We start from the raw sequence: 24,087 nt of genomic DNA on the forward strand, positions 1-24,087 counted from the left end.
CTGTCCTTAAGACAGTCCTGACACCATCTAGGTTGCTCACTACCTGCTACCATGTGCTGCCCACTTCACCAGGCAATGCCAGATCGTTCTGCATTTACCCTTGCCTGTCTGGCTCAGAGTTCTGCCAATAAAATCCTGGTTACTCACTACCTCCTACCAAGTTCTGTCCACTCCAATGGGCAAGTGTTAGAATAACAACTGCTACTACCTGAACTTAAGTCCTTGGGTCAACCAAGTACTGTGAAACAAAACTAGTTCCTCGGAAAGGGGGCTGCTAAAGGTGAACATCTCGTGAAATAGTTCTAGCAATTGAGGACCTCGCACTACTCTGCCCTTAAAAAGAAGCATGTTAGATGTGCTAAAAGCCCCTACACTGCAAAGTGTGATCCTGCTGACTCGGAGGCCAAAAGCACTAGTTGGTGTGAGCTAGGCACGCAAAGGGCAAGTCAGTGAGGGTGGCCTTGGGAAGAGCAATGTAGCTGCTCGGTGTCTTATATGTGAATATTACCAGGATTGGTGAGAGATAGCGCCTTATTGTGGAGACTATGCTATATTTTAAATATACTTACAAATACTTAAAACACGGCTGTTACGAGACTGTGCAGGAAGGAGGCTGCAACTCCAGATGGGAGAGATATGACCCAAAATATTGAAATTTATTAATATTGAAAAATATTGAAAAGTTCACTTAATATGCCGATACGCCTGATGCAATTCCAAACACTTTTTTTGAAGATAGTCTGACAAAAGAGCATCCTAAATTCAGCAAAACTGTAATTCAAAAGCCAATTGCACTTCTACCTGATACTATAACGAACATTTGGTTACAGATTAGGCAACAGCTCTGGTGCAATAGTTCCTTCCAACACTATCTCATGGACTACCGCTCATATCGTCAAACCCAAAAAGAGCCAATGTATTTTGCAAAACTTTACTGATACAAAATCAAGTTAGAAAGTGAAAAACAATCCAGGTAATTTCTAATCAAAAGTAATATTCAATAGATATTAGTAATGCTATAAATAATACCTACTGCAGTATCAGGAAGATCAAATAAAAAATAGAAGAAATAGAGAGTACAGTGCTAGTCAGTTTAGCATAAACTGTATCTTCATCATCATCATCATCATCATCTATTTATATAGCGCCACTAATTCCGCAGCGCTGTAGAGAGAACTCACCCACATCAGTCTTGTAGGTTTTATGTAAAATTATATATCATGTACCCTAAGACAAGTTACTTTAGTATAAATGATAATTGGGTTAATCAAGTGTAAGGTAAAAATTACTGTTCATTCATAGAATTTTATACACCATCTTTATATACTAAAATATGGTGATAAAATATTTTAAAAACAAAATTATAATCACACACACAACACGGTATTACAGAAGCATTCATCTACAATCCTGTTACAATATACTCATGACAAAAGATGAAATGTCACAGTGAAATGCCACAGTGAAGAATGTTATTGAGAGCAGTGTATTATGACAAAATATATGCCCATTCAGCAAAAGTAATATGTTTTAATAATTAATATAATAAATATTGATCATATATGAAAGAGCATTTGACAAATCAACATGTAAACATTTCCATTAATTTATAGAAAATAAGATGCTTATAATTTCATGTTGATTTTTTAAAAACATGGAGAAAGGCACTTGACAAATTGGTACTTGCTCAACAGCAATATCAACATTACCTTTCTGAAATGTGATTGAACAAAAAAAACCAGCCTTTATAAAACAGCAGCTATTCCAACTATGTCAACTTCTGTGAAGATATGGAATTATTCACACATATGTTTGTGGATAGTACAAAATGTAATTTCATACAAAATTTGTTATGCAATAGAAAAACATAAATATTTGTGCAAAATCTTGTGCGCTGGAAAGTTTTTCCTATGTTCTCTCTCCCCTCACTAGTATGTACAGATATAGTAGGCTGTATTCAGAGAACAGACATTCCAGAGGTGTGTTACTCTGAAGCCAATAGTAGACAAACAGCAGAGATATGCCAAACCTGAGAGCCCAAGCCAGGGTTATGAGCAGTGTGGGCGTATTTTTTTGCCATTTCCCTTTCCTTCAGTTGATGGATAATCATGGCAACCTGCTGTATTCTATATTATGCAGCCGTAGAATGAAATGACAAGAAAAGAACTTGGATATGCTCTTTGTTTGCCCTAGCAAGGCTATTCACTAACTCTTAGGGACATTTCAGGTCTAGTCTGTTTTTAAAACAGTATTATGCTTTGTAAGCTTGTCTTTCTAGTAAACAAACTTTCATGATAGAAGAAGTCACCATTTTTTTTTATTGCCCTATGAGCTATGGTATGCCTATGTACTGCATTTGTTCAGATATTCTTTGCGCCAGCAAAAAAAAGACACAACAGGGCCTAGTGAAAGCCTTCCTTTATATCAAAGAGAGTGATTTGAATGTTAAAGGACTCCATAGCATGGCTGATTCTATATAGCAGAGTGGATGTAATGGAATATGAAGTTTGGTAGGACAAAGTCTTATATGTAAATATAACATCATTAAAGTTTCATCACCAAATGTTTTACCATATTTTTTTATTAGCCTACAATGTTTTAAAACGAATAAAAAAAGAACAATAGAAAGTGCAAACTCTGATGACCCCCTCAGTTGGAGCAGATTAAAACACACTGTCACTGAGAAAAAACACAATATTAACACACTAATTAGTGACAGCGTGTTATTTACTTTAATCTGCTCCAACTGAGGAATCATCAGAGTTTGCGCTTTTCATTGTTATTTTTTATTTGTTATATGACAGAGATTCCCACATCCCGTAATGAGAGCTGCAACATGGTTTCTCCTCTTTGGGATTAATTCAATAATTTTAGTGTTAATTTGTATGTATGAGAGATACACCTTTTAAAGCTTTACCTTACATTGTAAATGACAGTCGCACATTACACAGCATTAGTGCTTGTTCTCCCTTTCGGTGCTCATTTACTAAATTGGGAATCAAGATCCCACACATAACATTGATCCCAAGACATGTTTTTTTGTGCATGCTCATTCTTCCATATTAAAATAAGTGCTTGAAGCAGCATGGCTCAAGATGAGGAACAGATGTAGCCCCACGGCAGCAAAATCATATAGATTTAAAAATATTCTTAGCTATATAAAGTTAATGTTGCTTTAAAAAGCGATATCGCTTTCAGACATCTCCTCCCTATTAACTATTCAGGTGGGAATTGCATCCCTGGCACCCAAACTGTTGCCTTAAAAAAAGCCTTCCTGAATCCCAACAACTGTACTCTGATCAGCTCAGAGAACATCATGCGGAATGTACACTTGTCGCTGGAATGCTGAAGAGGCACAGTAGAACTGTAACTCTCCAATGACATAAGGTGGATTACAGAGGTACACAGTGTGAAAGTTCTCTTGGCTTGATTACTGAGTAATGGTAGTTATAGGGCTACAGGGAGGTTGTATATTATTCTATTTTAAAGAATACCACAACCTTTCTTAACTTAAATCTATGTTTAAAAGTTAAGTACACATTTAAATAATATATGAAATGCAGCTAATATTTGCCCAATAACTAATTACTGGGACACCAGAAATACTATTTGTTGTCACTTCTATCATTCTCAATAACAGATTTATGGCTTTGCATCTTTTAAATGCGCAAGTTTGGTGGGCATGAGCAGCCTAATGTGACGTCACAGCTTTTCTACAATGATTGTAGCACAAAACTACATCTGAAATCAAGCACTGCATGCATTACAATAACACTAAATATCTGTAACACCTCTGCTCTTTGAATTGTTTGAAATATATACACATATAGACTGGCAGGAAAACTGCAGCATGATCGCACAGGTATGTAAAAGTGTGAACAATCCTAGAAAAATCTAATTATGTTTTACTTTTCACTCAGGTTTAATGCCCATGAAAAAGGCACAGTTGTGACCAAACGCTGCGTGTGATGCTTTTTCCTCAAAGTGGAGTAAAGACCGAGATTAGCCCATAAACAATGGTTTTCCATCCTCTACTACCAAATACAGACTGATAACAAAAACATTATTTTAAAATCAACAATAAAACCTGGTGATCACACTAAACAACCACTAAAAATTTGGAGAGGAGGGCATATGTGTGACTAGTAGGAACGATCTCTGTAATGTCCAAAAGCTAAATGGCTGTTATGGATTAAGATATGAAAGGCCTGGGCTGCCACCCCCCATTGGGCAGTTACAGACAATGGAGAGACAGCCTGTAGTACTTAAGCTGGGTACACACTACAGAAATTTCGACCAACTTTTTATGCCGAGCGATTTTACATGCGATCGATGGTCTGATCGCTCGCTCCATGGACTGCATACACACTAGCCTTGTTTAGGAAGATAAAGGGAAGAGCGGACGTCCCTTTAGCGACTTTTTACAGCCATGTTGTCGTGAGCAATGACTGTAATTTCATACTCACTGTTGTGGATCGGTCGGAAGTTTATACACACTACAAAGCGGAAACGAGATTGGAACGAAAATATTAAACGGTACGACCAACCAAATGAGGCGATAATCGTCCATTTGGGCAGACTTTCGACCATCGTGTCACTGCACACATTGACCCGAGTTTTGAACGAGCGGTCGTATGTCGGCTGTTTTAGCCGATTATTGGGCGAAAACAGTGTAGTGTGTACCCAGCTTTATTGGTTGATAAACCAGGAATACAAGCATCTGGCCAAGGGTCTTTCAGTGCTCATTACACACAAGTTGCTACCAATAAAAGGGCACTGCTGTTCAAATAGTTACTGTCACCGGTCACATAAATACATCCCAACTTTTTAGGGACTAAGCCCCCTGGAGCGGGACAGCTGGAGGTATGAACACTGCATTATAAAATGGTCAGAGGGGAAAGTAGCAATAGGGGCTACGCTGCTGCCACACTGGCAGACACAGGAAAACATTACTTGAGAACCATTGGATCACACCACGGATTAAGGAAAATAATACTACTTTTCATGAGTTAACAATAATTGTTTCAAGAGCAAAACATTCATCATACATGATGTAACATGATACAGTATTTGTGACAAAAAAATGTCTTGTAAATTGATCCAGTAACTAATAATAGGTAAGGCACAAACATACATGTGTGGAAAAACAGGCCAGCAGACTCTTGATCTGAAATTAAATGCTACCAGACCCTGCAACTCCACCTCTTCTAGAACTTGTTTTTCACTGAATCAGTCTTTCTGCTGTTCGCCTGTACATAGTGTCCTCCCCAGCCTCTACTTCTCTTGAAAAAAATGAAGAAAGCCATAGAGACCTGGATTTGTTTTTCTAATATTAACAAAAACAGGTCTGCACTTCGAGCATAGTGTAGGCTGTGTAGGTGATAAATAAGCTGGATCTGACCAATGTAAACATCCCAAACACAGGATAAATGACAGTAAACAAAAAAAAAGAAAAAGGAAAAACGCAAACAGATTTTAAATGTGCTTTCAGGACCCAAATGTAGTTTTAAAAATACTATTATGTATCTTCAGTGGTCTGTAATTTGGTACTTGGCCCAGGAAGGTGTTCCATTATATCTATGGTGTTTTTTTGACAAAAATAGATGGACCTTTTGCATGGAAGAGAGGGATAGAATTGCAAAGTCCAGGGGGTAAATTTATTAAACTGCAGGTTTGAAAAAGTGGAGATGTTGCCTATAGCAACCAATCAAATTTTAGTTATCATTTACATAGTACTTTGCACAAAATGACAGCTAGAATCTGATTGGTTGCTATAGGCAACATCTCCACATTTTCAAACCTGCAGTTTAATAAATTTAAACCGGGGTGTGCCATATTCATAGAGATTTATTCAATGAGACTCACTGGTATAATACAAGCAAACGGTGCTTCCATAAAGTATTAGTTTAGGTGTGTGCACACTTATGCAATCTGGGTATTATAGGTTTTTTTCCTTTCACACCTTCCTAAAAATGTCTATTTGTTTTTCACTTGAAATTTGTTGGTTACAAATTCACATTAAAGGTGGAAAAAGGTGGGATATGATTTATCTTGATTTCAGCCTTTAGATCACAAACACCTGCAATTTAAGGTTGTGTAAACTTTTTATATCCTTCAAAACATATTTTTTCTCTCACCCACCTCCACCAAACCCTTTTGCACCCAAGGTTTGCATACAACTGTCATTATTGCAAGACTGAAATCACTATTCCCCTGTATGCAGCAACAAGATTTCCTCATCCTTCTTTACTCCCCTCTATTTGGCCCGTCAGAGACATGTATATTCATTTCTTTACATTTACCACTTAATTTTATTTTATTACAGTGGTAGGCAAAAGGCACTTGTATATACTTTTTACTGTGGCACTAAAATAGACCTTCATTAATACTTTGCATGCTGAGCTATATTTGCACACAAGAACATACTACTGACATGAACATACATAACTACATTTATTATTAAAAAACTATTTGTAGCAAAATAAAGCAAAATTAAAAAGACTACTTTATGAAAGTGCAAAACAATAGGCCTGCAGCACCAGTGATGTGCCCCTATTTTTACGGGAAGCGCATGCATCTCTGTGTCAAGATAGGAGTCCCTGTACAGAATGCCAAATTGTGCATCTCCCGATGGAAAAAGCTAAGAGGATGGAGTTCTGGCTACTGAATGGGGGGGTAGCTTCTGTACCTGATGTTTCTCCCACATATAAAAATTATATTTAACTGTGATTTAGGGGCTGGAGAAACTGCATTTACAAGGAGATTCCCTATTTAGGCGGGAGCCACAAAGCCTCTTGCACCCCACAAAAAAAGAGTTTATATTTACACACCCTCAGGCGGTGGCAGAGATTGGGTTCAGCCTACACTTCCAGTGGGACGCTTTACAGGAACTTTGTATGGGAAAAAACATTTTTAGGCTCTTTTCAGCCAATGTAATAAAAACAATTAAAAGTATGGTAGTGACATATGTAATAAAGACAGCCCCAATAAACACTCACATTCATGTGTAAGACATGAATAGGCTGGAACAAGCAGTATTCTGGAGTGGGGATTAGAACGTTTAAAATCAACCTAGGGGGTGGTCCAAAAGAAATAATAACAAGGACTTTGAAGGGTTATTTCTATTTTCACTATGTTCATTTCTAACTGGAGCCACAATCCTCCAAAACTAGCTGCAAAGTGATTTACTGAGGGTAGTTCCAAAAACTAGAATCTTTAAGGCACGCTGTACTTAAATGTATGCAGCAAAGTTATGCAGTAAAGATCATCAAAATAAAATACATATATTACCTTGTGTGATAAATGTTGTGTTACAAAGTTACTGCATATTACTCCCAAGCAGCTAGCCTGCTGATGTTTTTTTGTGAGTCTGTTATATTAAGGTAGAATCATTTTATTTTGCAACAGGTGACTAAGTAATACAGCAGTAGCCATTAAAGTTTATGAACGTTCATAAAAGAGAAATACATTTCTACACACTAAATCGTGCCTCAAACCTTTATAGGCAAATTGAAAGAAAGAAACCCATCCTTAGAAATAGAGCATATGTTCCTTTTCAGAACGGCTCTGTGTAACATGATGTCTTGGAGGAGACAAAGATTGCCATGGAAAAGAATTAAACTGCACAGCACTAGTCACTCTCAAGTCATTGGGGTTGAGCATACTTCATTAGTGTTGAGACCTTTCCAGCCTGCCCAGGAAACAGTTCAGGGTACATATTAGGTAGCACTGTCACTGCTGGTAATGTAAGCACAAGAAGGACATCAGTGGGGTATATTTACTAAACTGTGGATTTGAAAAAGTGAAAATGTTGCTTATAGCAACCAATCAGAATCTAGTTGTCATTTTGTAGAATGTAGTAAACAAATAACTAGATTCTGATTGGTTGCTAAAGGTAGCATCTCCACTTTTTCAAACCCGCAGTTTAGTAAATATACCCCCAGGAGTAAAATGTTAAATAAAGTTCAAGGAGAGTGAACATAACACTCACATCAACAAGTATAACGCTGTGAGTAATTACTTACAACAGGAAAATAGGGCTGTGTCCACAATGAGATAAGATATGATATGAGCAACATCTGCTGCAATAAAGACATGTGAGCAAAGAATTAAACATTGTATGAAAGAAAATGCATTGTTAGCACTTTTATGTTGGATGGCATAATGACTTAAAGTGAAGTGTCTCCCCCATGTGGTCACTACATATTCTGTCACTTCAATATAAGCTACTCATTGTAAATATAGGGAATAGGACACAAACAGGCAACAAAGTAATTATACCCTTTGCCATAAATCACAGTTCCTTTATTTACTGGATGAACTTTAACAATGATTGGCAATGATATCAGTAAATGAAAGGATGTACCTTGCAGCACATTGAATTGTGCTTACTGAAAGCAGTTACCCTTTCATATAAAGTTTTTCTAAAAAGACCCATAATACTTATATTAGTGTTATTTACATTGAATACAGCATGTTAATATACATATTCTTGATTAGTAAAATAACAGTCCTATCAAGACTGTTTGTTAAGAAAAGTCTATAAATTAAAAAAAAAAAATCCATAAAAAATTGACTATCGATGACGGACTATCAGTCTCAATGTGTGGTTATCATCCGACTAATAACAGGCCCCAGGAACGCGGGATGAAATCTGGCCACTTCGCTTGTGTGTGGATGTGTGTGACCAAACCAGGCTCTTAGTGGCAGGATCAGCCCATTACACATTTCATGCCTTGCACTGAGCCACAAACCCGTGAGTACACTTATTCCTAATGCTGGTCAAACTGGATGAGATACAGTCGTTCAGTGTACAGACTGAACAGCCGGATGTAATTCACTTTCACAGGGGCCTGGTTATGTAGTCAAGAACAAAGCAATGTTATCTTCTCACCAACATGACTGATAATATATATTATTTCTATGTGTAACAGTAAGCCAGTCAATTTTACTTTTAGAGAACATGCAAGTTGAGCGCACAGCTTTCAATTATTCCCTTGGAACAAGTAACGTAATTATCCAGTATTGTACTACTAAGAGTGCTCTAATTGTGATATAAAAAAAAAAAAAAGACAGATGCAGTCAAATACAATGTATATTACTATTTCATTTGTACGCAGTCTAGAAATAAGTACAAACAACTGTAAACCGCACATTTAATCGGGTATATGATACCCCTAACTCAGATTGTCCTTGACATGTTTTCAAACATATCATTCAACACACTGTAATTAGCCTTTGGTGAAAGAAATCTCTTGACAAAATGTATCTGTGGCTTCTCAGACCATTTGTTTTTCTTGATGGTGCCACAATGTGATGATAATGCTGCAGCCTCCACACAGCTGTTTTCATAACACAGTAACATGTGGTCTTACTACTGAGTGCTGGCATACATTATAGGTACATTCTCTATGGTTTCAGAAACATTGCCAATGTGAAAATGTATCAGTCAGGAGAGTGAAGATCCCTTAGAGATTAGAAATAGAATATGCTCCATATACATTTATTGCTCAAATTGTTAAATAATCCCCAAGTTAAAAGCCAGATAAAGTGTGCTTTATGTATCCAGCAAGTATGTACATACATTTCCTAGCTAGCCTTGTTAAATTTTAATGTGTATTTTATCCCTGTTTTGTATTTTTCATTTGCAAAGTTTTAGAGTATTTATTGCAACTCTTAAGGGTAAATGTATCAAGCTGCGAGTTTCCGGCAGGTTTGAAAAAGTGGAGATGTTGCCTATAGGAACCAATCAGATTCTAGCTGTCATTTTGTAGAATGTACTAAATAAATGATAACTAGAATCTGATTGAAAAGTGGAGATGTTGTCTAGAGTAACCAGATGCTAGTTGTCATTTATTTAGTACATTCTACAAAATGATAGCTAGAATCTGATTGGTTGCTATAAGGCAACAACTCCACTTTTCAAACCCCCCAGAAACTCGCAGCTTGATAAAGTTACCCCTTAGTGTTTGTTCTTAGAATATATTAGTTACGTCCCTTACCCACTGGTAATAAAAATTATGTTTTTACTAGTGCTTTGTAATGCGAGTAAAACCATGTAAAATGGTATGGGGATGGAACCTATTGGTTCCAAGGACCCCCATACCCACCTGCAGTTGTTGAAGTGGGAGCATATTTTGGATGCTATATGCTCCATTCATTTGAGTTCAGTGTCTTTTTTATCTCCCCCATGACTGCAAGTGTATTCCCGTTTAACAAGCTGCTTTCACTGCCGTTTTCTCCATTGGTTTACCAGCCTTAAGAAGGGAAGTATTTATTATGTAATACAACTGTAATCGCATGTTCAGTGATGTCACATTGATCCTGCAGATAAATGTATCATCATCATCATCATCATCATCAACATTTATTTATATAGCGCCAGCAAATTCCGTAGTGCTTTACAATTGGGAACAAACATTAATAAGACAATACTGGGTAATACATACAGACAGAGAGGTAAGAGAACCCTGCTCGAAAGCTCGAAAGCTTACAATCTATAGGACAATGGGAGTTAGAAACACAAGGGCATGTGCTACATCATATTGCACAAAGGACCAGCCAAACTGCAAAGTATTGAGTGGGCTGTGTGTGTTGCAATGTTGGTCAGAAGGTTGTTGTCTTGCGTTAGCAGTGTAGAGGATGGTAATAGGGTAATCTAGGGAAATTAAGATGATGGTTGAGGAATATCATAACCTTGTCTGAAGAGGTGGGTTTTCAGTGAACGCTTGAAGGTTTGAAAACTAGAGGAAAGTCTTACTGTGCGTGGGAGGAAATTAAACAAAGTAGGTGCAGCCCGGAAAAAATCCTGTAACCGAGAATGGGAGGATGTGATGAGAGCGGAGGAGAGACGTAGATCTTGTGCAGAACGGAGGTGTCGAGTAGGGAGATATTTCGAGACAAGTGAGGAAATGTATGTCGGTGCAATTTTGTTGATGGCCTTGTATGTTAGTAGAAGAATTTTATATTGGATTCGTTGAAATACAGGCAGCCAATGTAGAGACTGACAGAGTGGCTCAGCAGAGGAATAACGGTTTGTAAGGAAAATCAATCTAGCCGCTGCGTGCAAAATAGATTGTAGGGGTTCAAGTCTGACTTTGGGAAGACCAGTAAGGAGGGAATTGCAATAGTCGATGCGATAGAGAATAGCAGAGGATTTAGGACTGAGCCTTGTGGAACTCCAACTAATAAAGGAAGCGGAGCAGAGGTGGATCCAGAGAAATTAACACTGAAAGAGCGATTAGATAGGTAGGATGAGAACCAAGATAGGACAGTGCCTTCAAGACCTAGGGATTGTAGCGTTTGTATGAGGAGAGAGTGGTCAACAGTGTCAAATGCAGCAGAGAGATCCAGGAGAATTAGAAGAGAGTATTGGTTATTATTTTTTGCTGTGATCAAATCATTGACAACTTTGGTCAGCGCAGTCTCTGTGGAGTGTTGAGAGCGAAAGCCTGACTGAAGAGGATCCAATAGGTTGTTTGCTGTAAGAAAGTGTGTGAGGTGTGTGTAGGCAATTCTCTCGAGAAGCTTGGAGGGGCATGGGAGCTGGGAGATGGGGTGGTAATTTATGAGAGAGTTAGGGTCAGAATTCTGTTTTTTTAAAATGGGAGTAATCACTGCATGCTTGAATATAGATGGAAAAATACCAGTAGAAAGAGATAGATTACAGATTTTAGTTAGAGGGGGAATGAGCACAGGAGACAGGGACATACCCATTTGTGAGGGAATGGGATCAAGAGGACAGGAGGTAGAGTAGGAAGATGAGAAGATAGTAAAAACTTCCTCTTCATTTGTGGGATCAAATGAAGAGAGAGTGTCAGAGGGTGCTACAAAGGAATTGAGCAGATTGCTTGTCAAGGGAGATACCATTTCAAGCCTGATCTTATAAATTTTGTCCTTGAAATAGGAAGCAAGATCCTGTGCACTGATGTTAGTTGGAGGATTTGGGGCAGGAAGATTCAGAAGAGAGTTAAATGTGGGTAAAGAGGCGCTTGGGGTTAGAAGCCTGAGCATAGATGGGAGATCGGTAGTATGCTTGTTTAGCAGTGTCCAGAGCATTTCTGTAGGAGTGGTAGATATCAGTATATGTGATGAAATCATTAGAGGCACAAGATTTACGCCAGTGACGTTCTGCTTTACGAGAAAGTTTTTGTAGAGTTCGTGTTACTGTAGTGTGCCACGGTTGGCAACGAATTCTACGCAAAGTATGTAGTGTCGCTTGAGCCACTTGATCCAGGGCAGTTGCTAGGGTTTGATGAAATTGGGGTACTGCCCGATCAGGGGAGGAGAATGTAGAAATTGGGGAGAGGTGTTGGAGAGAGGTGGAAAACTGTTGAAAATCAATAGCGTTGATATTCCTGCGGGTACGAGGAGGCTTGGAAGAGTTTGACACTAGGGAGGGTAAAGAACTGGGGGTGAGCGCGTAGATAATAAGGTGATGATCCGAGAGGGGGAAAGAAATGTTAAGGAAATTAGAAACTGAGCATAGTCTAGAGAAAACAAGATCAAGACAGTGGCCATCCTGATGAGTAGCAGATTCAATCCACTAGGAGAGGTCAAGTGAGGAGGTTAGAGAGAGTAGTTTGGAAGCAGCATTGGAACGTGGATTAGAAATAGGGATGTTAAAATCACCTATGATGATGGTGGGGATATCAGTAGATAAGAAGTGATGAGGGAGCCATGCAGAGAAGTGTTGGTGTGGACCAGGGGGCGATAGATGACAGTATGGGGATGGAACCTATTGGGTCCAAGGACCCCCATACCCACCTACAGTTGTTGAAGTGGGAGCATATTTTGGATGCTATATGCTCCATTCATTTGAGTTCAGTGTCTTTTTTTTTTATCTCCCCCATGACTGCAAGTGTATTCCCGTTTAACAAGCTGCTTTCACTGCCGTATTCTCCATTGGTTTACCAGCCTTAAGAAGGGAAGTATTTATTATGTAATACAACTGTAATTGCATGTTCAGTGATGTCACGTTGATCCTGCAGATAAATGTATACCTTTTCTTAGCAGTAAAAAGCCTGCAGAAATCATATTCAAATGTTTTGATATTTCTCACAATTTACTATTTATGGTGAAAGAAGAAAACAAGGCAGCTACCTCACATGAGGTAGTGATGACTGCTAACATTGGAATAATTTACCTAAAGTTGCTGTCTAACATTAAGGTGGAAGGGTATATCAAATTAGGAAAATTGCATGTTAGTATATATTTCCATTTCAATTATTTCTGAAGCAAAATCAACATTTTATTTTGTACACATCGGATATTATCCCATTTCTTACAAATGTAAAGTGAAATCCAAGAATTCCAGGATTAAATGAATAACTTATGATATACCAGTAGCTCTGGCTATTCCCGCTGTTTAGCTGGGTCCAAACCACTGGAATGGTTTTAGATCTGCCATAAAAGCATAGTTGCTTCAAGAGAACAGTTCTTAGTGTCAATTTGTCTTCCTTTTCTAGGAATAGCTGGGGTTGTGTTACCGTCACAACTGTAAACAAATCCTGCCCATGTAACATAAGATCACACCGAGGTGCAGAACATTTTGTATCCTCTGGAAATGAAAAACAATAATCTGCCTTTATGGGTGTTTATGTGATTCTGTCTAACATTGGTACACACAGCTCATGTAACAAGCAACAGGATTTTTCCATGAGGTTCACCTACAACGAATGGAAACAGTTACAGACACTTCAAGACACAAGGACTATAAATAAGAGGATCTTATACGCATTGGACATATAACTATGCCAATACTGCATGTTATGTAAAGTATTCAGTTACGAAAAGTCAATAGCAAAATTGCACATGAGTGCAGAGGAGGGCTCTAATGTACTGAAAGATATCATAAGTAAAAACTGTCAATGTAAGGAAAAATAGAAGAGTCTGAGTTTTAGGTGTGTATGACTGAACTCCTTAATATGCATCCTCATTCAGATAATGATTGCAGTGTATGGACAGATTTTGGCATGTACCAAATACCTCTGACTGAAAAGGGGTAGAGATGACTGAATTTATGTCAAATTATCAGGTTTCATAAAAGAAGTATTTTTGAACTTATAGCATTTAAACATAATGGCATCCCTTTTATTAGATTTAATAATATTTTTGCAAACTTCTTTAGAATTATGGTAAGTTATATGATGGGTTTTTTTTTGCATTTTAGTTGAGAACTGCACACCACAAACATATATTATATTTCATTAAGTAGAGGCGTTTTACACAGTTGGTTTGAATAATGTAACACACTTTTGGGACAATTCAATTCTGAGTGATGTGCTGCGCAGCGCCTCGGGGACAGTCTGTGAAGGCATACCAGTACGGTGAGCGTTAATGTGCACAGCTGGCAGGGGAGGGTTGGCAAATTTTAGTCCGGGGCGCAAGACTCGATTCAGTAGCCTATTAGGAACATTTTAAAGGAAAAAAAATGCAGGTGGCCCAGTGACCCAGCCCAAAGTAGCCCACTATGGGACCGGCCCGGGGGCAGATGCCTCCCTGCCCCTGGCAGCTGGATATTGCTGTAATGTCTGGCAGCACTTCGCTCCAAAATGAATTCCAAAAATAGTGGGCCTGGTTCATTAAGGAACTTAAATGCTGCTACGTGCCGCATTTTGCGTAAAATTGCTCTGTGCATGCTCAGGAACGGACTATACACATCCAATCCTACTTCGAAAACAAAGGACACTTCCTACGATTTTAAGGGTGAAACAGGGGAGGCAGGGGATGGCTGGGAAATTTTAGTTCAGGGGGTAAGACTCGACTCAGCACACTATTAGCAACATTTTAAAGGAAAAAAAAATGTAGGTGGCCCAGTGACCCAGCCCAAGGTAGCCCACTATGGGCCCAACCCGATGGGCATATGACCCCCTGCAAGGGACGTATGAACGTAGGAAATGTTCAGCAAAAGCGTGCCAATTTTGAAAGCCCACACATCCGTCAGCTGTATCACTTGCACCAACTACAGGGTAGGTGCAAATGTAGAGTGATAGTAGTGACGGATGTGTATGCATGCCAGAACATGTGTTTGAAATCAAGAGCAACTGCATAAAATGAATTTTCTGTACAGCAGACATTAATGACATCTTGATAAATGTACGTCTTGTAAAAAAATAAATGAAAACATACTTTTTTGTTAATGTTTTTCATTAATAATTATATTATTAACAGGTGTGTGTTCTAATGGGACTTTATGTATACATATGCATTGTGCGTCTCCAGCAGTGTGTTGTGTTCAGGCAGAGCGTACTCGTTTTCCTTGTTGAATACAGACATACCTGCTTGTAACTTCTGTCCAATTTTAAAAAGAGCAAATTGCGCTCACTTTGCTAAATGAATCAGCCCCAGTATGTTTACATCATATATTTAATATCAGCTAAGTATGTGTAAAACCCGCTGTGTCTAATAAATAAGCCCTGGAAAAATGACTTGTCTGTATACCATCTGTTGGCTAGAAGTGGTACTACCACACAAAACAGCATAGTCTCAGGTAGATATATGCTAATCAAATAAAGAAGCGATACAGGGGGCAATAACACAGCTGCTTGAATCATATGGATATAATATACACTGTATACTCTAAGGCTCAACTTCTTGCAACATAGGATGATAGTCACAGTATATGCTGCTAAATCTACTATGGCAGCATAATGTTTAAGAAAATGGGGAATTATGCTACCCAAGTATACTCTGCAAAAAATGATAGAAATATCACACCATTTTATATTGAAAGCTGCAGGACTCCACGAAAAGAGTCCTGGAGGTAGATTTACTAACACTTTTAACAAAAAAAAGTATAGATGTTGCCCATAGCAACCAGATTCTAGCTAGCATTTTCTAGAATGTAACAGATTGGTGATGGGCAAACGGATATACTGCATGGGCCACACATTACCCTTAATTTCAAAACAACTTTGGCACATCCAAAAATGCACCCACATGCTCCAAAATATCACATGCCCTCAGACCCCCACTCGTCACAAAATGCCCCCACATGTATTCCCAAAACTCCCCTACATGACCCTCAAATCTCCCATCAGACCTCCACATAATTGCTCGCCCAGCCACAGGCAGCAAAGGATGGAACAAGACGATGTAGTCCAGAATGCACTGCCCTAGTTCCTCCCCCTCTATTGTTTGGCTGTGCTGTGTAACCTCCCTTCAGTGTGCAGAGGAGGTCACGTGATGAGAAAGCCAGCTGTTCCCATTCACTCTTAGGGGGAGATTCAATTGCTGGCAATGTGGCACGTGCACATTGCCAGCCATTACGGTAGGAATCTTCGCTCATTTTTCGGTGTACCTCTATGGCATAGAAGAAAAAATGAACGGAGATTCCTATTATAACATCAGTGCAATGTGTCTCCATAGATGTACAGGAGACACATTGTATTGAAAAGAACCTGCTCCTTATTGTTTGCTTGCAGAGAATAAGTGATATCGAAAGCAGCAGGCTCGGGGCCACAGGTGAAGGCTTGGCGAGCCGCCTGTTGCTCACCACTATACTAGAACAATGAAGATTAGAATCTGGTTGGTTGCTGGAATTGCCCCTGAAGTGCTACATTCCCACTTTAGGACACCCCGTCTTGCCTCCGGTAAAGAAACTGGAAGAAGAGCAGACATTATAGCTGTGTAAACATCTGATCACACCGATGGGTTAGAACTTTCCTGCGAAACCCTGCACAGAAGTGGTAGCTAATACAGGGGTAAATTATTTACCACAGGGCAATCAAATAAAGATATATTCACAGATTATATAGGAAAGAATAAAAGATAATATTTAAAACAAGTAGTCAGTCATTGCACATTATCTCTTTGTCTAGCAGCAGTCAAACAATGGTTCAATTAGTCAGTTAACCAATTAGTAAATCGGGTAGTCAGACAGACAGCCAGTCAGAAAGGGAAGACAAAGTAACAGATAAATCAGCATTAGAAAAGGAAAGATTCAAAGGGAGGAGCCAAGAGTGTTACCTGTAGTTTAAAAGGTAAGGAATAGCAAAAAGTAGCAACAGCTGCACAGGACTCCAGGAGAGACATCTGCCAGAGCTGATCTGAAGTTTAGATTAGAAACCACACAATTTCTGCATCTCATGCACAGTAAAGTGGTACCACCAACATAAAACACTTACAATAGGGGGCGTGGCTTGTGAGCCAACGATGGTGAACGTGTTTTAGAGCAGCTCTGATCACCCCTTGCTCAATCGTTTTGAATTTGTGTGTTTCCCTTCTACCAAATGCCTTGACATACACACTGAACTTTCTGAGGCTCTGGTGCCCTATTATCTGGAGCTCGAAAAAAGTTTCTGCTCCCTGCGGCTCTACAACTGGGTTGAGGCCTACATCTCCTCTCTCAGCCTCGTGGTCTCGAATGAGACCCAATTCTCGTGGCTCCTTCGTATCTGCCATCAATGTTATCTATGGGCCCTGCCTGATCCCCGCAAGATTCTCAGGTGTTGGTTCCGAAATCCGGTCTCACGAGTGGAGATATCTGCCCGGCCGCTAAAGAGGTCAGTGTGACTGGCCGTCCTGCTCCAGCTACCCCGGCTTGCTCTCTCGGGAGCTCCCTCTGTACTCTCCTGAGTGACTGAGCACAACCTGTACTCCGGGTTGCCTCGAGTGGAGGTGTCAGACGCCGTCCCCGCGCATCCACGCTAAGCAGGGACGGACGTCTGTCTCCCTCTGAGCGTCCTGTTGCTAGGCAATGGATACGCGTCTTCCGGCGGCGCGGTGCGCATGCGCACCCGTCGCCATGACAACGGGACGCGCTGCTGAGGCTTCCTGTCGGCGGCCAGCTGTCTGACCGCCGAATCACTGTCCACCAATGAGGGATAAGGACTTCCTATATATATCCTGCTCTGACATCACTAGGATGCCAGAGCAACTAGTTATCTAGCCTCCAGTGTTCCAGCTATACCTTCATTATATCCTATCTGTTGATTCCTGTTACTGACCCGGCTTCCTGACCTCGCCTTTGGATTTTCCCTGTGTCCTGTCTTGTTACTTCGGATTGACCTTGGCCTGCTGACTATCCTCTGCCTCCTGATTTGGTACCTTATCTACCCGCTTGGTTCTGACTCGGCCTGTACAACTACGGATTTGCCCTTACCTCGCAAGTAGCTATGTGGGAGGGCCGCGACCTGCACATCGCTCGCTGCGAAGTCCAAACTTCCTTGCGGGGGTCCCTGGTAAAGACCAGCGGCGTGTTAGACTCCGCGCCTCCTTGTGTAGCTGAGCCAATACTTGCAGGTACTAAAGTCACCTCCGTGACAGTTTGCTCTGGCCATGTCGACCGAGTCGTCTAATGAACCTTCAGCACGTGACCTTCTACTCCATTTGGCTCATAGAGTTGAAAAACAAGAGGCTGAGCAAGCACAGTTGCTTCATTACATTCAAGGAGTCGCCTCACGTCTCGAAACCCTCCAGACCTCTATGACCGCAGCTCAGAATGTTCCCGTGACTACCTCGGCGGCTGCAGCAACCTCCTCCTCTCCTGCCGTGGCATCCACTGCTGTTTTGAGACTTTCCCCGCCGGAGAAGTTTGACGGAGAGCCTAAGAGATGCAGGGGATTTTTGAATCAGTGTCTTATACACTTCGAGTGTAATCCAGCTTCGTTCCCCTCAGAACGCATCAAAGTGGCTTTCATCATTTCTCTATTATCCGGACAGGCACTCGCCTGGGCTTCCCCCTTGTGGGAGCGAAATGACGCAATGCTTTCTAACGCCTCTACCTTTATCGAGACCTTCCGTAAGGTCTTCGATGAGCCAGGTCGCATATCCTCAGCTGCCTCCAGTCTCCTTAACCTCCGCCAAGGATCCATGACAGTCGGTCAGTACGCCATACAGTTCCGCATCTTGTCCTCTGAACTCAGTTGGAACAACGAAGCCTTAGTAGCGGCATTCTGGCAAGGGCTGTCAGATCGAGTTAAGGACGAGTTAACATCTCGGGAGCTTCCTACTGATCTGGATTCTTTAATCACCCTATGCAACTGCATTGACCTACACTTTCGAGAACGTACACAGGAACGTTCCGCCTCCAGACGGACCACTACTCGCCTTGCTCCCATGTTCCAAAATCCGATACTTCAGGAGGAACCGATGCAGATTGGCCGATCTCGGCTCTCCGCTGAGGAACGTCAGCGACGTTTCAAACAGAATCTGTGCTTATATTGCGGGGATCCTGGTCATACCATATCCTCTTGTACTAAAAGACCGGGAAACGCCCCCTCCTAGTCGGTGGCAGGGAGGCCGACTTAGGAGTTGGAGTTACTACTCCCTACACTACTGCTAGCACAGATTGCCTCATGCCCATCTCCTTGGATACAGCTGTCGGCCCCTTTGAGACCCTAGCCTTTGTGGATTCCGGCTCTGCCGGAAATTTCATATCTGCCACTCTGGCATCGCAACTCCAATTAAATACACTAAAATTGCCTCAGCCGTTATTTCTCACCGCGGTGGATGGGAATCGGATCTCCAACGGGTCGGTTTCCCACATCTGTTCTCCTATTCAGCTGACGGTAGGGGTGCTACATTCTGAACTCATTGAGTTTTTGCTTCTTCCTCGTTCTGTCAACACTGTCATTCTAGGATTACCTTGGCTCAAGCTTCACTCACCCCAATTTGATTGGAATCGTGCTATGGTTACCTCTTGGGGCCCACAATGTTTCAAGTCCTGCATGTCTGGTCTAAAACCTGGCCACTCCACTCTTCCTTGTCGACGGACATCTCCTCAGACTGAATTACCATCTTCATATAACTCCTACCGAGATGTGTTCTGCAAAACTGCAGCCGAGGCCCTACCTCCTCATCGGGCCTGGGATTGCTCCATTGAACTATTTCCTGATAAAAAGCTTCCCAAAGGCAGAATATATCCATTATCTCTTCCCGAGAATGCTGCTATGTCTACCTATATATCTGAGAATCTCCAGCGTGGATTTATCAGGAAGTCTATCTCTCCCGCAGGCGCGGGATTCTTCTTTGTTAAAAAGAAAGACGGGACTTTACGGCCTTGCATCGATTACCGGCGATTGAATGCCATCACTGTTAAAAACAGATACCCGTTGCCACTCATCTCGGAACTGTTTCATAGGATCTCTGGATCTAAGATCTTTACTAAACTAGATCTGCGAGGAGCATATAACCTCATTCGTATACGCTCTGGAGACGAGTGGAAGACTGCCTTTTGCACTAAAGAGGGTCACTTTGAATATCTTGTGATGCCATTTGGTTTGTGCAACGCCCCTGCTGTGTTTCAGTCTTTTATTAATGAGATTTTTCAAGACCTCCTCTACGTCTCTGTAGTAGCCTATCTAGACGACATTTTAATCTCTTTCCAGATTTGGCCACCCATCGTGCTCATGTAAGAGAGGTTCTATCCCGGTTAAGAACAAATAAGTTATACTGCAAACTCGAGAAGTGTGTTTTTGAGGTATCACAGATCCCTTTCCTGGGTTACATTGTATCTGGAGTCGGTCTGCAGATGGATCCTGTGAAGTTATCTGCTATCCTCGAATGGCCCAGACCGTTGGGACTAAAGGCAATTCAGAGATTCATTGGATTCGCCAACTACTATCGGCAGTTCATACCTCACTTTTCTTCCATCATTGCACCCATTACCCATCTGACCAGAAAAACAGCGAATCCTCAAGTTTGGTCTCCGGAAGCCATTACCGCCTTTGAACTCAAGAAAGCTTTCTCTTCTGCTTCAGTGCTTGCTCAACCTGATCAGAACAAACCATTTCTAGTCGAAGTTGATACTTCCTCTGTTGGTGTCGGGGCAGTCTTGTCGCAAGAATCTATTTCTGGGAAACTAATACCCTGCGGTTTCTTCTCTAGGAGATTTTCCTCTTCTGAGTCTAATTACGGCATCGGAGATAAAGAGTTATTAGCTGTAAAGTCTGCACTCGAAGAATGGCGTCATCTCCTGGAGGGCGCTCTCTATCCGGTTACTGTACTTACCGATCACAAAAATCTCATTTACCTTCGGGAGGCTCGGTGCCTGAATCCCCGTCAAGCCAGATGGTCCTCGTTCTTTGCCCGGTTTAATCTCAGACTCACCTACCGTGCTGGTTCGCTAAATTCCAAGGCTGATGCTCTGTCCCGTTCCTTCTATATCTCTGATACTCCACACTCGGTAGAACCCCCACCGGTCTTAGAAGCTACTTGCATTGTGGCGATCACTCGGACACTGCCTGTCGGTTGCTCCTTTCTGGAACCACACCTACGCCTGAAGGCGCTCCGTTGGGCACATACCTCTAAGTTTGCTGGACATGCCGGATCAGAGAAAACTCTTTCATTACTCTCTCGACAGTACTGGTGGCCCACCATCCGTACTGACGTCCGGGAGTTCGTAGCCTCATGCACTACTTGTGCTCAGAATAAAGTACCTAGACAACCTCCCGCAGGACTGTTACAACCTCTTTGTCACGGGCACTAGGAGTCTTTACCCAGGGATCACCAGGTGATAGGCTTACCAGAGCAGTATAGGTGGTAATATGGTACTCTGGTAGCAGGGTGATCACGGAACAGGAAATAGCAGATGATGAGATGCTCAGGAAAGTCTATGACTAGCAGCACTGGCAATATGGAGGTAGTAATACACGAGGAACTGTATGGACAAAGGACACGTGAAGGTAGTCAGTGGTCTGCGGTAGCAAGTTGTACCACTGCTATAGTGAGGAGGAATGTCCAACAGAAACGAGGGGGTGATGAGAGTCAGCGGTCTGCGGATAGCAAGTTGTACCGCTGTCTGAGTGAAGGAATAGAATCCAAGTGGAGGTATCCGGGGAGTCAGTGGTCTGCGTTAGCAAGTTGTACCACTGCTATGTGAGAGGATACTGGAACAGGTGAAACTGGAAACAGGGGTCAGTGGTCTGCCACCAGCAAGTTGTACCACTGAATATATATGTGAGGAGGTGCACGGGGAGAGACTGCAACACAAGATATACACGGGCACCTTGACTTTGATCCACAGTAATATGCACAATATAAATGTATAGATGACTGAACAACACTGCCAATATAGAAAGTCTCTTGAAGTAGTCCAGCACGAGATAACACAGTCAATGATGGCAATAGACTCAGCGGATAGCACACTCCAGAGGAGAACCAACACAGTCCAGCAAGGTATGCAATACACAGCAAAGTCAATGAGAAGTATGCATACCGTGGTTCAGGAGAAGGCAGTCAGACAGGAGTGCAGAGATACCTGAACGGCAGGAGGCCGGCAGGATGCGAAGTCCCTGGATGGGTGAAGCGGTGGTCTAGTAGGTGCAGCGCACAGGTAGGTAGACCAGCAGGGAACACAGGAAAGCGTGGAGAGCGGATCAGCAGTAGGTGGATGAGTAGCGCTGAGGAGTAGCAGCAGCGGGTCTCTGCGGGAACACGGAGGTAGCCAATAGCAACCAGCAGGTGCAGTAACGATGGGACACGGGAGAGCAGAGTTGAACTGGAACTGTTGATCACGGAGAATAGCGGGTAGCAATAGTGGCAGCAGACTCAAGGAAACACGGGAGAGTTGACAAGAACTGAAGACTGAAGCGCACAGAGGCAGCGGATAGGAATCAGCCAAACAGTCACGATGAAACACAGACGGGTTGCAGGTTGAAGACTGTAGTGCACGGAGGCAGCGGATAGGAATCAGCTAGCAGTCATGATGATGAAACACAGACGAGTTGCAGGTTGAAGACTGTAGTGCACGGAGGCAGCGGATAGGAATCAGCTAGCAGTCACGATGATGAAACACAGACGAGTTGCAGGTTGAAGACTGTAGTGCACGGAGGCAGCGGATAGGAATCAGCTACCAGTCACGATGATACAGTAGATGGTAGAAGTGGTATGGGAACCACAGTAGTAGAAGTGGTTTGGAAACCACAGAGGTAGAAGTGGTTTGGAAACCACAGGAATCAGCTGGGCTGAATAAACGAGGAAACACAGGAACACCTTCAGAGACTCATGGGGAATGAGACTCCAAGATCAGGCAACGTGGTGTTGACCACAGGTGCTTAATATAGGGAGGTTGCCTGATCTGCCAATTAAGTTAAAGGAACATACACTGAAGGTTTAGAAAGGGCTGCGCATGCGCAGTCCCTCAGGATGGAGGACGGCCACGGTTCCTAAATGTCCGGGAAGAAGCACTCACAGTCCGGTGAGTGACAGTACCCCCCCTTTTAAAGGTGGGCACAGAACGCCTGGAACCGGGCTTGTCCGGATTTTTGGAATAAAACTTCTTCAGAAGGGCAGGAGCATTAAGATCTTCAGCTTTGATCCATGAACGCTCTTCAGGACCAAAGCCCTTCCAATGAACGAGGAAACGGAGGACTCCTCGCGAAATTTTTGCATCCAATACCTCAGTAATCTCGAAATCCTCCTCCTGATGAACTTGAACTGGCTGCGGTGCTGAGGGAGGAGTCGAGAAACGGTTGATGATGAGAGGTTTGAGCAAGGACACATGGAAGGCATTGGAAATCCGAAGATTCTTAGGAAGAAGAAGTTTAACACATACTGGATTGATAACTTGAATGATCCTATATGGACCAATAAAACGAGGGGCAAATTTCATAGATGGAACCTTCAAACGAATATTTTTGGTAGATAACCAGACACGATCTCCAATTTTTAGTGGTGGAATAGCCCGCCTCTTCTTATCTGCGAAAGACTTATATTTGTTAGATGTCTTCTTTAAACAGGTTTTGACCTGAGACCAGATATTTTTGAAGGTCTGACAAGCAGTCTCCACAGCAGGAACTTGGGTGGGCGGGAGGGCAGGAAATTCCGGAAAAGACGGATGGTGACCGTAGACCACAAAGAATGGAGTTTTGGATGATGACTCATGGTACATGTTGTTATGGGCGAATTCAGCCCAAGGGAGCAATTCTACCCAGTTGTCTTGGTTGGCTGAAGAGAACATCCTAATAAAAGTCTCAAGATCTTGATTGACTCGTTCCGTTTGTCCGTTAGATTGCGGATGGTAAGACGATGAGAGTGCTAATCGTATGCCCAAGGTTTTACAAAGGGCCCGCCAGAATCTGGAAACGAATTGTACTCCTCTATCTGACACAATCTCAGACGGACATCCATGGATGCGGAAGATTT

Source organism: Mixophyes fleayi, chromosome 3 (assembly GCF_038048845.1).
Source record: "Mixophyes fleayi isolate aMixFle1 chromosome 3, aMixFle1.hap1, whole genome shotgun sequence".
NCBI classification, from domain to species: domain Eukaryota; kingdom Metazoa; phylum Chordata; class Amphibia; order Anura; family Limnodynastidae; genus Mixophyes; species Mixophyes fleayi.